Source organism: Lonchura striata, chromosome 1 (assembly GCF_046129695.1).
Source record: "Lonchura striata isolate bLonStr1 chromosome 1, bLonStr1.mat, whole genome shotgun sequence".
In the NCBI taxonomy this organism is placed as follows: domain Eukaryota; kingdom Metazoa; phylum Chordata; class Aves; order Passeriformes; family Estrildidae; genus Lonchura; species Lonchura striata.
Genome location: NC_134603.1, coordinates 59,092,111 through 59,106,433, shown reverse-complemented (window position 1 = coordinate 59,106,433; position 14,323 = coordinate 59,092,111).

Here is a 14,323-nt window from a genome sequence, read left to right as displayed (position 1 = left end):
ATGAATGGGTCTAATCCCTGCCCCAAATAATCAAATTGTTTTCATGCATCTTTGCTCTCTAATGTTCTTTGTAGTAAAACACTTCTGACCCAAAAGCTGAATGAAGCTCCCAATCTTCCTGCAAAACCATTAGCAAAGTTTGTATTTACATTTAAATAGCACCATCCCAGTGTTTCTCTCTTCTGGGACTTGCAATTTTATTATAATGCCCTAATTATTGTTCACTGCAGGAGGATTTTTATCAGGCCACAGGTATTTGAATATAAGTTGTACATAACATGACTGCTAGGGGTTGTTTGTTTTACCTAAATCTAAGCATGAATGAGTTGGAGTTAGCCAAAACATGGCTAGAGACCTGACTATTAATCTGCTTAACCCTGGGAACATGTGGCAAAGAGCTTAAACCAGGCTTTAAGGCACCTCCCACTTTAAATGCTATAACTGTCCTCTCTGCTCAACCTGCACATGGCCTAAGGATGTCTGCTTTTCACATGGCACTTCTCTTTTTCTTTTTCCTTCCTGTACATGAGCACTTGGACTCCATCTTCACCTTTCCACAGGCAGGCACAAGTCAGAGGAAGGTGTGCTCCTCCATCTGCCTTCCTCTTCCAGCTGTGCTGCAAGACAGTCAAGTGGAACCTCAGTGAAATGAAACCCAGGTCTGATCCTAGATGGCCCTGAGGGAGCACTCAGTTGCTGCTGTACCTAACCACATTTCTATGGATCGGGATACATCCCCATTTCACAGCAGGTCTCAAGTTATAGGTTGAGAGCTACCTGTAGGAAGCTGTTGATATGGTAGGAAGACTTTGATCTCTTTTGATTTAAACTTACATTTATTTCCTAAGATGAGCTTGAGTCATACAATTTTCTGAAAAATAGTGAACCCCTTTAATAGCCATGACCTTAAATTAAACTTGAGCTAATTGAAATTTTGTGGCAAAAAATAGCCTTTTTTTCCAAAATTTCCCAGCTATCTGTGTTCTTAACCAGTACCATAACATAGAAAAACATGCAGTTGTTGACTGAGTCAGTGTCAGCTCTTACCATTCTATACATAGTCTGGTCTTTTCAAATGATAGTGTTGTTACAGGTGACATTACCCTAAAGGCAAAACAGAATGTAAGTTCTTTGTATTACGCAGATAATCAGTGATGTTTGTGAAGTTATGTCCTACATGGGTGGCCTGATTGACCACAGCAAGTTTCTGTATAAACTCCAAGGATAAAAAAGTGAAATCCTGCCCTGGAAGATAGCTGTTGCTTTTCCAAATTAAGAAGGAGAATAAATCTCTTTGAATACATCACATATAACAACCACCTGCAATTTCTGTCATGCTGAAATACTCACAAATACTCTTATTCATGGCTAGAAGGTGACTCTGGACTTTTTAGTTAAAAATGCTTCCTTGCACAGAGAATTTATTTATTTTTGCTTGGCAGAGAGTGCATACATCCAAATGTTTGCATCAGAAGTAAGGAGGTTTCAGTTATATTTTAGGAAGCACTGGGAGAGCCCTGTGCATCCTGAGACCTTCCTTCCTTTAGTGGGCATGTGGTGCTGGTGGCAATGGCAGCTCATGGATGGCTTCTCAATGTCCATGGGGGAAACAGCAAAAACACCCCACAAAAGCTCTAGTTCAGAGCTGGAATAGCAGGTAGAAAATAATAGAAAAAAAGCTAAGTCAATGGGACAGAGGCTGGTGAGAGGGCACTGCATGTTTTGGTTGCCAGGGTATCACAGCCCTACCTCTTTCTCCCCCACCCCTCACCTTCTCATGGCCCAGGACCCCACCTCAGCCCTCAGAACTGCCATCCCCTGTCCCAGAACCAGTCTTCTGGTGCCCACAGCCTGACCCTGCCTGGCTATGGACCTTAAGCCTGGTCTGGACCTGCATTTTCCCAGTCTCCAGGGTGCCACCAGGAACGGGACTGCCTCGGTGTCCCTGGCTTCCTAGTTCCTATATGGAGGGTAGGATGCGTTCTGGCTCCCTTAAAGACCCCCATGGGGGTCCCCCACTGTCCTGGCCCCAGGCAGCCCTGACCTCCCCCTATACACATGCCTGGATTAATTTGCCTTTAATTCTGTACAAAATCAACGCATGCTCTTGTGCAGATATTACCAGCTGACATAGGAATGGAAAGGTAATATCCTGGCCATTTGTTTCTGTAACTTGATCGTATTAGCAGGGATATTATTTTAAGACTAGAAAAAAGGTCTCACAAAAAAAAAAAAAAAATAAACTTAATGCAATCTTCCATTCATTCTCATCAGAGAAGAAAAGGCCTTGGCCTCATCCCCAGCAAGCTTTGCTCCCATAAGGCACTGTAGCCTCTGCCTTCCTTCTCTCCTTCCAGGGCTATAAATTAATATCTCATCATTGACCATAATATGGCCTGTAACTCTGTTTATTATTACTGCGTATTTTAGACAGGTGGTAAGTATTGGCACTTTTTATTATGCTGATAAACAATGTCAGACTGCCAGGTGAAATCTGTTGTCAGGGTGATTTCTCACTTCCCTGTAGCCTCCCGTGGATTTCTGCCTGGGCTAAGGGAGTGCAGAGCTCCAGCGAGTCTGCTTTCTGCAGCACCCCTCTCCCCTCTCCTGCGGGGATCAGCCAGCTGCTGCCACTCCTTTCCACTGCACGCTTTCCAGGGACATACAGCCACAAACGTACACAGCTCTTAGGAAACCAAGCACAAATACAAGTGCCTTCCCTCGCTTCCGATCCTCATTTCCCTGATGATTGTTGCTGCTCTCTCGGATCCATTCCTTTTGGCTGTGCAGCAGCATTGGAGGTCCTGCCCTCCTGAACTGCTGCTGTTCCCAAGATCTGGAGTGGGAGCTTGGCGTGGCGTGACCAGGAGATATGGATATATTTGGCTATTTATTGAAAAATCCTTAGGCACACTTACTCACTGCTCCTTGCATGATGCTGCCTGGCATGTATCAGGTTCACACATAGTGCTCACACGTACGTGATCTTGCCTCAAACGCATCAGAGCCTTTCTCGACTGTCTTTCAATCTCTCCTCTTGCAGCATTGCATCTACTTACCAACTTTGCATCTCAGACACCTCGCAGCGTGTCGCACAAGGTGTGTGTGTGTCTGTGCAGTGCATCCCCGTGGAGTGCTGTGGGGAGGTACCTGAACGAGGTGCAGACACCTGGGAGAAAATTCACCTTGATGGTGCTGGTGACACTCACACTCTTATGTTACTCCCAGTACATAAATTAGCTTGGCTATGTTTTCAATGCATCCTGTCTGGCACGAACAGCAGACATTTTTCCTCTGCAACCCTCTTGTCCAACTCAGAGATGAATGTAAAGAATTTTATGCAGTTTATTTATAGATCCATTTTTTCCCACACTTGGACACCTTAGGTACTATATAAAAAAATAACATAAAAAGAATATTGGTTTTCAACTTTACTTAAATACTCAGATGTTAACAAAATTCAAGGATCTTGGTTGTTGATATCTGTTTGTTCATATGATGTCTTTGTGCATATACAGCCACTCATTACTGAAATGTGCCCTTTTTCACCTGCCTTTACAGACTGAATACAAGTTCTCTAATCAAAAGGGCTGTGGGTGGGATGCAGTCAATAAGTTAAAAGGTTACAAGAAGCAAATGCTGGTATATGATAACTGACTTTTGTTTTGACTTATTTTAATGAGCCTAATTTTAATTTTTGACAATCATCTGATTTTATCCTCTCCTCTCCTCTCCTCTCCTCTCCTCTCCTCTCCTCTCCTCTCCTCTCCTCTCCTCTCCTCTCCTCTCCTCTCCTCTCCTCTCCTCTCCTCTCCTCTCCTCTCCTCTCCTCTCCTCTCCTCTCCTCTCCTCTCCTCTCCTCTCCTCTCCTCTCCTCTCCTCTCCTCTCCTCTCCTCTCCTCTCCTCTCCTCTCCTCTCCTCTCCTCTCCTCTCCTCTCCTCTCCTCTCCTCTCCTCTCCTCTCCTCTCCTCTCCTCTCCTCTCCTCTCCTCTCCTCTCCTCTCCTCTCCTCTCCTCTCCTCTCCTCTCCTCTCCTCTCGTGCCTGCTAAAGTTATGGGGAAGAATATTCTGGCAGATATTGAAAAACTTCCTCAAAAGAGGAAGTGGAAGGGCAGGTACTGCTCTCTTCTCTCTTTTGACCAGTAAGAGGATCCAAGGCAATGACCTAAAGTTGTGTCAGGAGAGGGTTAGGCTGGATATTAGAAAAAGGTTCTTTCCCTAGAGGTTGGGCAATGGAACAGGTTTCCCAGACAACTGGTAAACGCACCAAGCCTGACAGAGCTCAAGAATGGTTTGGACAATCCTCTCAGGAACATGTTATGATTCTTGGGGATGGTCCTGAGCAGAACTAAGAGTTGGACTTGATGATCCTTGTGGGTCCCTTCCAACTCAGAATATTCAGTGATTCTGAGTTTAAAATTGTTGTAGATTGATTTTAATGTTGATTTTATCTGCTTCATGCATTTTTTGTGGCATTTCAGATTCCTTTAATTAAATACACCATCTACTGTCACTGTTCAGATGGGTAAAGGAGCACATGGATATAGGATCTAAAGTCACAGCATCCTTTTCCTTTCCCTACAGGCTGCAGCTGTGAAGACTATGGGGTGTCACAGAGCCAGTGTCTCCACAGTGTTCTATGGGACACTTAATTCCCAGGTCATTTTGCCTTGTTAGGAGAGAGAGGACTTCCTTTATCAGTCACCCATAGCATTCTCTTCTGTTTTGGTGGCTATGGCTGTGGTAGCTATCGAGTTTACTTTGGACAGTAAAAGTTAGCAACTTTGCAAGTGAAATACTGAGCAAGGGTTAACCGAGTACAGTGGCTGACATGGTTTCCTGTCCTAAGTGCAATTCTTTCATTTGTGCTGCACAAGTGACCCTGAACAAAATGAGAAATCAAAGAGATGGCAGCAGGTTTGGAGTAGAATATATTATGTATGTATCATGTAGTCTTTTAGTCAAGATTTGCTGGGTCTGAAATCCTCTGTTGAGAAGTGAAGCTCCATAATGTTTTCTTAAGGCAATTAAGTACAATAGTAATCTCAGAAGATTACAAAAAAAAAAATGGTGGGACCCCTATGTCATATTATATGCTAATTAAAAACTTAGAAATAGGATCCAGTCCTAACTCTTAGATCTTTTCACTGATGGGGGAGTTCTGCATTGTGCTCCATCTGGACATGCTGTATGCTTGGGGAGAAAGATCTGGGCTACAATTATGTCACCTCCTAGCACTTGTCCATTGGTATTATGGGGACATTCCAGTGAGGGATGCCGTACCCTGAATGTTAAATTCCCTGATAACTGGGTGGGTAAAAGCTAGATCTGGATTTTTATGCCAGCGGCCATCTCTATTTAAAATGCAAGATAAATTAATCTCCTCCCCCAACATTATCAGAATCCCGCAGATGGTGTTATTATAAATAAGTTCTGTTTATCTAAAAGTATTAACATTTAACTCTAGGAGGAATGGTTGTTGTCGTGTGTGGTTCAGATTTTTATAGATGCTAGGGGTTTCTTTTGCCTCCAGCAAGATGAATATACCAAAAAAAAAAAAAAAAAAAAAAAAAAAAAAGAAGAAATAAAAAAAAGAAAATACATATACTTGTTTTACTGGAATATACACCCTCTTGTAGGCTCTTATTTGTGAATATTTAGCTGTTTAGCTGGGCAACTGAAGTTAAGGAAGGAAAAATTGGAAAAGTGTTAATCACAAGTGTGCAAATGACATCCATAGGAATAATTTTAGCTAAAACTACCACAATGATGCTCAGATATCATAGGTAGATAATTTAAACTGTAGAAAAAGAATTATCTTTTTGCATAGGATCATAAGGGTTAAGATATAATTTTAAGGATGGCAAGTTAGGATAGTTTGGGTGAAGATTGGGTTGGTAATGAAAAAACCTCCTGAAATAAACAAGCTACAATCAATTTTTAGACACTTCTGTAAAGAAAATGAGGTAATCCAATCAAGGAATGCAAACAGAGTCATTTGGTTAGATGACCAATTACACTGGGGCAATAGTGACTCATTAATATTTGTGCCATATGTTTATGAAGAATCCAAGGGCTACATTAAGCAAACTTGAAGTAACTGGGACTTAACAGGTAACTCATGGAGAAAAAAAAAAAAGAAGCCTAGAGAATTGATTAAGTTTATTCACTGGGAATGGTATGCCCCTTTTTCTGAACAAAGTCACACTCAATGTCCTTGCCCTACTGTATTACTGATGGACTTTGTGTCTATATTTTGCCTTGAATCATTTTGGATAACTGAGGTTGGTGAGCTTTCTGTTTTCCCTGAAACATAGTCTGCATTCCCTAAATGAAAAGAAATGTAAAACTCTTTACATTTATGCAGTCATTAATTAACCTGCAACAACTTAGAGGCACCAAGGGACTGTGTTAAAAATAGACATCAAAGTCAATGACAACTTTGACTAACTTTTCTGGTTTTTTGTCACTTAAGCACTTAACTGTATTTAACTGAACTGGCTTCCTGAAATCATAATGATGTAGTATCATATATTAAGACCGTCAAGGTTTTTATTGGTCATATGCTTCTTGTTCTCTTAGCCCACTTTGTATCTAATGCCCTGTGGTGTTTTTTCTACTCCAGGTCTCAAAATTCTGAGAATACATTGTTTCCTGTGTTGGTCAGTGATTTAGGGATAGGAAAACTGGTTTATTTTCTATTTATTGAAAATCGTCATTGCCTTCCCCCTTGGAAATGAAAGTGCTGAACTGGAGAAATTGAAGTTCAAACCATGCTCTTGGGTCATGATATTTGACATAGTCAGTTAGTGTGGTATTCAGAGGGACAGAGTCATGGGTGACTCGTGGGTGCAGAGCTTTTTAGAAAAGGAAAATTTCCTAGTAGTGATAATCCAAGGTCAAATGTTGGTAGTTGAAAGTACAAGCCAGAAAGTAATTCTGTTTCAGGGTTTTCTACTTTCATTTTGCTACCATCATAACTCAGGGCAGGGGAGAATCTGTGCGATATCTGTCTTTGTAGATATTTATATATGAATTTTTAAATCTCAGAGCTCTTCTTTGATGCTAGAGAGACCCTCATTAATTATATATATTCTTGGCTATTTTTGTATTGTATGAAAATCAGCTGTTTTGATAATGTGAAAGCACTTTGAGCTTAGCCTGTGCTTAAGACCTAGTAGGACTCACATGCAATATTCTGTGACTAGGATAGGAGCAGATCTTATGCCAGTCCTTTTTCTTGTCAGCACAATTCACCTGAGCTGTCTTAGGCTTTGTTTGGAGGACCATACCATTTTCTTTGAATTCCACCTGACTACTGCACCTGACTCACAGCTGGCATTTCCATTGGGTGCCAAGGTTAATGGCAAAAGTAGCAAAGATGAAATTTACAGTGCCAGGTATAACTAATTTTGTGACTCTAGTTCATTTGGGGCTTTGCCTAGAATTAATAAGTACAATAGAAGTCTTCAAGGGCTTCATGGATTCTTTTACTACTTTTCCCCTCCATCTACTATGGACTGTCTGTGTAAAAAGTTTCATAGTCTAACAGGCTTTACTCCCAGGAAAAGTTTTCAGGGAATCAATCTACAATTTAATTTCTTCTTAAAGTAAAATAATGCATCACCATACTTAGAGTCCTGCATCCTCATTCCAGCCTCATGACTGTCATGTTTTCCCCACCATAAAGGATAATGCTTTAGTGTTGACACACTTCAATCCACAAGATGTCAGCTGTTAGGATTTTCTGTGAAGTGAGATCATGCTCTTTCTGGTCTGTTTGTGAGTCAGCTGAAAGGACTCCGCAGTGCTGGTGGGGAGGGCTTTATTTTCATTCTGCAACAAAGTTGTTTTCTTCCTGATTATGATAGTGGAAAATTTTACTTTGTCTTCATTGTTGCAAAGTGGAGGACAGGAAAAGAGAAACTTGATTAGAACCTTCTATGTGCAATGTTTTGGTCCTGACTAGTCTGCCAAGTAAGAAGCAAATGGTAAATTTTTCTTTTAAATGTGTCTTAATTTCTCTCATATTCCTGAAAAACAGTGGAAGCTGAAGGAAAAAAGATGAGCTACCAACAAATAATGGAATTGTACATTGTCCATAAATAACAATCGATATATTGATTGATTATTTTTGGTTTGTTTAAAGGCACTTGACTGAAACTTCATACAGCACATAGCAGCACATCATTATAAAGTACAGAGACTTTAATAGGTCAATGTCTGAAAAAGTACTCCAACACAAAGTTCCATAGTGCCTTGGTCTGCCTCCATAGCCTCCTTGAGAAAAGCCAAGGAAAACAGCAAGGTTTTGTGGCATGGCTTGAAGGTCAGTAATTCTTGGCTCTGCTAAACCCAGGAGGGAAATAAAAAGTCTGGAACCAAAAAAACCCCTCACATGAGCTGAACTATCTTCTAGCCGAGCTTACTCTCAGATAATTCAGGGCTCTGTCAGTAAGACAATACCACTGGATGGATCTCTAGGAGGAGATGGATCCAAATTATTTAAGGATTCAAAGCTTAAAGTCAGTGCTTAGACCAATGTCACTAAGTGGAAGGTGGCATGGAAGGCGGGCAGGAGGCATGAGTGTGGCTGAGCAGAGAGGCAGAATGTGGCACTGTCCCCACAGGGTCAGTGTCACAGTGAGCCCTGGCAGCACCTCGGTGCAGAGCTGCCCCAGGAGTTAATGCTGGCTGTGATCAGCACGGTGGGTTGGGAACACAACGCTTTTGGTCAGCAAAGCCGTGGCTCCCCGAGGGTTTCTGAGCAGTGAGACAGGCACTGCCAGTCAGGAGGGCTCCCAGGCTGCAGAACAGACTAACAAGAGATGTATAAAGTGTGTTGGGTCAGCTATGTGCTTCCTGCTATGTGTTCCCTATCACTCACATACACAGCCCAAATCATCTCTCTTAAACATTCCCATTTACACAGCATGTAAAAGTGGAGATGGCAGAAATCTGTGTAGGACAGGGCAAAATGTGACTTCTCGAGGTAAGAGAGGACTCATAATTTTTTAGTGATTTACTGCTGCTGTTGGAGCAGTGGTAATCAAAACTGCTTGAGCAGTTCTATCTGCTTTCTTAGGGGTTTTAAGACCCATCCACTTCTGAGCTCCAGGCTGGTGGCAAGGTCTGTTCTATGTTTACAACAAACTCCTTTTTGCACACGTGGTGTCTTCTCCCAAACCAACACATCAACTCAGATGGGATCAGGTTTTTTTTGTGAGACCTGCTGGGGAAGAGTGCACATTTAGAACAGCTGCAAATGAACTAAATGCTAGCTGGAAATGGTCAGGCAACAGTCCAAGCTAACATTAGAACAACAGAGAGGGTGAAACAAAGTGCTTATTTTTTTTTCTGAATCAATAACTCTGTCCAGGTTGACTTCAAGGTGTTGCTTACTTCATTGCTGTGCATCACATAATTAATTTTTTCTGCATTTGGAGATCCAATTTGTGCAGCAGGCTTCCCACTGAGGCTTTACCTAGGTTTTAGTTTAATTTAACTGCAGGCTTGGTGTTTTTCCTGTGTGTTTACTTCTCCTCCCTGTGCTTCTAAATCTAACTCCTCATTGGGAAAACAAGGAAGCATTGCGGTTAAAAGCCTAATGGAGAAGCTGGCTCCGGAAAGCTGTATTCTCACCCCCGGAGAAATCTTGGAAATGTTGCAGGCCTATGGTAACTAATGCTGCCTTTGCAATGATAAATTTATTCCTTCATTTGCAAGCAAAATTGATGCACATTGCTAGGTCTTGATGACCTGTGTTTTTTTTTTTTTTTTTTAATTTTTATTTTTGTGGGGGGAGGGGTTTGGTTTTTTTTCTGCTTTTTCTGTAAGTTTCCCCTGTTTGTATGACACTGTGTGAGATTTGGAAAGAATTCCTTTCAGGACTAAAGGAATCATGCAGTCACATTTCCAGCTTTTCTGTTTGACTCAAACAAACAAGGAAGAGAAATCTATTATACACTGCTCTGTATGGGAATGATTTGAGCTACTCAGCAGCCTTTCTTTAAAACTCTGTCCTTAAAAAGGTAAGTCACTCCTTCACCACTCCGTCTCAAATTTCTAGCATAAAAGCTGGATTGAAAAGCCAAGGAACTGGAAAATAAGACAGATACATGTGGCCAATACATTTCACTGGAAAAACTTTGCTAGCAGTCAAGCCTCGTGCTGCTGTATATGATTATTAGTTGCAAAATAGCATTACTTGAATGTTATTACTGAACATTAAAGAACATTTCACTTCTAATTATGGAATAAGAAGAAGAGCTTGCAACTTACCTACCAAACATTTGCTTTGCACACATGAAAGTTTTAATTTTTAAAGTATTTTTCATTTAAAAACCCCTGGAAACAGGCTACTTTATTTTGCAGCCTCCTGGTAACTTGAAGGTGCCAGTGAGGAAAGAAAAAACCTTCACACCTTAAAGTTTACATTTAATTAAAACGCATTACACTATTTTGATTAAAATACTTTAATTGAGCAAAGGGTGAAAATATTTTTCAGCTTAATTAGAGACTTGGTGATTGAGGACCTGAAAAAAGAACTTTTTAAGATCATTTAGGACACTCCTGAAAGAGTATGGGGAGGAAGTTCCTCAGGTCAGTTGACCTACCTTCTTTCTGTTGTAAGAAATTGCACCAAAAAAATTTCCACCAGTCTCATATAAAAGCTGGTCTTGATTTTACCCCCACTACTTCTATTGCAGGAGTTTTTCAAGGCTTATTCTACTTTTTTAAAAGCAAAAGAGCAATTAATAGCAGTTCTGCAAATTGAATGACTTCAATCTTTGGCACAGAGAATATTGCATAAGGACTGTAAGTTATTAATGATAATATTAGCCTGTTACCTAAGACATCTTTACCAGTAGATCTTCAAGTTCTTTAAAAATGAAGCAACTGTCAGGATCTCCATTTTCATATGGGGAATTAAAGCTTTGCCGAGTGAGATGATGTACTCAAGGTCATCTCAGTTAACTAATAGCATAGCTGGCATTAGAAAGCAAATCTGTACCGTTCCAGGCCACTCTGTTATCCAGCAGATCACAATGACTTCGCCTAAGGTTAGAAGGATCGCTTGATTGGTGATAAAACAGTGTTAACTACTGAGGCCAGGATTTTTGAAAGAACCTTGGGGCTTAAAATGCATGTCTCCCACACACAGCAGTGCAGGGGTATCATGATCTGACCCTGAAAATCCTGAAATATCCCATTGTGTTTAATTTTCTCTCTGAAAGATGCAAGCTGTAACAGCTCTGTCTCACAGTCCCATTTTTATTAAATGTATATACATAGGAGATGATGCTCTGCCCTGTTTTTGAGGCCATTCAATTAAGCTTATAATTAGAGATTTGCTGCTGCAGCAGAGAAACAGATAGTTACAATACTGCTTCCACTGAGCCCCACTGAACTCAGAGCAGCACAGACACAGCCAGAGACGATTCCTTCTGGAAACTGTTTACTGCCTGAACAGAGTAGTCCAAAGGTGGCAGAGAGGCACAGAAAAATGATATGACTTGTGTCATCTGTAATGGACTTGGAACAGACCCAAGAGCAGTTTCTGCTCCTTGATTCAGCTCCAAGCCTTCCTCAAGGAAGATCTTTCTGTGCGGTTTTACACTTGCAGTAGGAGCATGTAAGGCCAGATATTTAAAACTACTTTTCTGCTAGTCATCTGTAGACAGAAAACAATCTTAGGCTTAACTCTGCTCTCTGAAGTCCATGTGGGTGTAGATTGGGACATTTAGGTATCTACATGCTTATTTAAAACTTCAGGTTGAATGCCAACACTTTTCTAGCAACAACTTTGCACCAGAGGCAGAGCTCTTACCCATTGCTGAGCATCTTGCTGTTGGATGGTGCACACCTTCCAAGTGACAGGAGTGGGCAGGAGGGGATGGAAAACACAAGGGGAAGCTGGAAGCTGCCTGGTTGCTGCTGTAGGATGTCTGGGGCTTGCTCAGCATCTGAGCTGGCTGGGCCCTCCAGCTACAGCTACACCTGAGCCAGTCCCTCTCTGCCTGTGTGAGGTTAGGTCCTGGTGTGGCAATCCTGATTACCTGGGACAGAAAGCAGTCAGAAAAAAGGGAGCTCCCCAGTTCAAACATCTTTCCAAGAGCTCCTCTCTGGAGGTAAGTACTGTTCTTTGCCCTGTGCTCTTTGGTAATATCCACACTTTTTTTTGAGAGAACAGATTGCAGGATGGAAAACACAGACAACAACTTAATCATGTGTCTTGTCTGGGTCTTGTCTGATGCATTTTATTTCTTGGGGTGTTTTTGCCTATTTTTAAAATATTTTTTAGCAGAAATGCTTACCACCTTGGAACTGAAAAGCCAAGTTTGATGGTAGCTGTGCTGCATAATTTGAAAGTAGCAAGAAGCCATGGTTTCTAAGTAGCATAGTTCCAGCGCCCTCAATATCATGGCTTTAGGAAACAAACAACATTCACAGTGTTTTGATCTGTTATAATGGATATTACTATCGCATCTGTTATTTCATAGTAATAGTTGTTGAACTGCAGATAAAAGATCTGCTTTGGATACCAGGCTGAACATAGAAGAATCCAAGACATGCTTATAAACACAGCCCCCCATGCATATACATGTATTCCTTATAACTGCAAAGGCATTAATTTTCCTGTTTAAAAAACCTAAAAAACCAAAGAAAGATCCTTTGTCTTTGTCTTTGAAACTTTTTCATAAGCAGATATACCAGCTCCCAGATTGATTCTTTCCAGAGCACAAAAAGAAAGATATCGGAAGATTACTATTGTTCAGAACCACAGATTTAAAAAAGACATTGTCTTGAGAGAAAATAAAAAATTCTAGATAAATTTCCAGATCCTTAGGAAGAGAATATCATTAATAGACAATTAAACTTTTTCAGATTTAAATCAAAACCTTAGTTCTCAAGTGGTTGCATCCAAAAATTCTTTTTCGACTTCTTTTGATGTTGTGTTTCAACATTGTGAGACAGGACTGAAATTTTCCATCACATTCTCATTTGTAATAAAAATATTGCCCTACATATGGTTCTGTAGTTATAATTAGTCTGTCTTCAAATTTTAATTGCCTTTTAGGTTATCAAATCTCAATAGTTTATGTAATTCAATGTATAATATTCATTGAATTATAAGAAATGGTTACAGCTGAGGAGAAACTTATCTTGAATTACAATATAGCCATTTTTCTATTCAAAAACTATCCATGACCAAACAGTGATGAGTTGAAATACAGTGATTGTTTTAGGGACCCCTAACACTATGTGTATAGTACTTTGAAGTCTGATGTCCATTACCATTTTTACCAGCAGCATTGATCCAGTTATGCAGAAAGCTAAAAGGAAAGGACAACTAAAGGAACTGTAGCCAAATATCTTCAAAGAGAAAGTAATATTTTTGCTTTTTCAATATTCAACTAGCTGTATGTTTTAGGGATACATTAATCAATAATCTAGTGAGTGACAGAAATGTTATAATTAATATGCAGTTTCCAAAATTTAAAATAAATTTGGCTTATCTCTGTGACAGCGAGTAACTCCTAATGTCATTTTCCAAGAAATATATGAAAAGAGAATTTATAGTAGGAAGTCCATCTCATTTTGTAAGAAAAACAGATGTTCATTAATAAACAGGCTGACCATGGAGCACTGGAACTACCATCTGGATGGGATGTTGTACAGGGTTCCCCCCCCAACTTCCCCTTAACAATTTAGTCAGTGAAGTTCTGGTAGGGATCAAGTGATCTAAATTTTTTTTATAGCATGTTTGGAAATATGTTAATCTTCTGTTCTTTCCTTCACATAATTTCTCCCTTCATACCTTTAAACAAGTTTATAAAAGGAGCAAGCCATAAAGCATTACAGAAAGTTGCAGAAATTAAAAAAAAAAAAAAAAGAAAAAGGAGTTAGCTGTAGGAGATTCTCTTATTTGTCCTTGCAAATCTGCAGGCAGTGTATAAAGTCTTCTCCATTCATGTGCCTCAGCCATAGTACCTGAGAATTCTCTGTGTGTGCTCATGCTCTTTGTTGGCTGGATTGAAGCAGCACCTAAAAATATCAGGCAAAATCAGCCTCCTTCTCTGCTCTGTTCTGCACCTATGTGCAGGGAAAGCATGTCCTCACTACTGAAGAAACTGCGCTCCTGTAGGCAGTGATGTTCATGTACTAAACTGTGATAGTAGTGACATGGAAGTGTCTTTTAGGTGGATGACGTGTAAATCGTCATTATGGTAGACCTCTGTGCACATGATGAGATGTAGTGTCACCCTTATTTTATGTAGGGAAAAATGATGCTGCAGACAAAGCCAAGAACTGAAAAGC